The 1,224-nt window shown below is 54.1% G+C and overlaps 1 protein-coding gene across 1 annotated transcript in view; it reads left to right on the forward strand.

Moving 5' to 3' along the window:
• The window catches only part of MYD88 (myeloid differentiation primary response 88), a gene marked incomplete at its 5' end in the record, with an annotated part of 6,206 nt that overhangs the window by 440 nt on the left and 4,542 nt on the right, over positions 1–1,224 (forward strand).

Consider the following 1,224-nt stretch of genomic DNA (forward strand, 5'->3'; position numbering starts at 1 on the left):
GAGCGAAGGGGGAAGGGTGCCCGAGCTGATCACCTGGGCTGCGCTGCCCTGTCTGCCGTGGGTTTAACCACCTTGGGTAAAAAGGAAGCGGGGTTTGAAGAACGGCTGGGTGGGAAGTGAGGGGAGAGAGGAAACACAGTTCTGTGGTGCAGTTGCTTGCTGGGCTGTGTGTGCAGCTCTGCGTGCGCGGTTCTCTGCGTTTCTGAGCTTGCGCTGGGCTGCGCGCACGGCTGCATGTGAGCATGAGGCTGGGGCCTGGGGGAGCGGGCGGCTAATAAAGTTCTGTGACAGAGGGAGCAGCACCTGAGGCTGAGTGCAGGTCACAGAATCGTCAGAATTGGAAGGGACCTCTAGAGATGCTAAAGCAGGATTGCCCAGAGCACATCACACAGGATGGCAACCAGGCAGATGTTGAAAGCCTCCAGAGAAGGAGACTCCATGCCCTCCCTGGTCAGCCTGTGCCAGGGCTCTGTCACCCTCACAGTAAAGAAGTTCTTCCTTATATTTAAAGAAATTTCCTGTGTTCCTGCTTGTGCCTGTTGCCTCTTTTCCTGTCACTGGGTAGCGTTAAAAATAGTCCAGCTCCATCCTCCCTGCACCCACCCTTTAGATATTTATGGGCATTGATAAAGACTCCTCTAAGCCTTCTTTTCTCCAGGCTAAATAGCCCCAGCTCTCTCAACCTTTCCTTGTAAGAGAGATGCTCCGGACCTCCAGTCATCTTCGTTGCCCTCTGCTGGACTCTCTCCAGTAGTTCCCGGTCTCTTGAACTGGGGAGCCCAGAAGTGGACAAAGCATTCCAGATGTGGCCTCATCAGGTTGGAATAGAGGGGGAGGATGACTTCCCTTGACCTACTGGCCACGCTCTTCTTGATGCCATGGGCCTTCTTAGCCACACGGGCACATTCTTGGCTCGGGGTGAACTTACTGTCTACCAGTATACCAAGATCCTTCTCCTCAGGGCTGCTTTCCAGCCCTGACCTGTACTGATGCGTAGGGTGCAAGACCCTACACTTGCTCTTGTTGAACCTCGTTAGGTTCCTCTCTGCCCAGCACTCCAGCCTGTCCAGGTCACACTAGAGGGCAGCACAGCCCTCTGGTGTGTCAGTCACACCTCCCGGTTTTGTACCACCAGCAAACTCGCTGAGGATCTGCTTTGTCCCCTTGTCTAGGTCATTAATAAGTATTTAAAATAAGACTAGACCCAGTATGGACCACTGGGGG

Source organism: Apaloderma vittatum, unplaced genomic scaffold (genome assembly GCF_000703405.1).
Source record: "Apaloderma vittatum isolate BGI_N311 unplaced genomic scaffold, ASM70340v1 scaffold3929, whole genome shotgun sequence".
Taxonomy (NCBI): Eukaryota; Metazoa; Chordata; class Aves; order Trogoniformes; family Trogonidae; genus Apaloderma; species Apaloderma vittatum.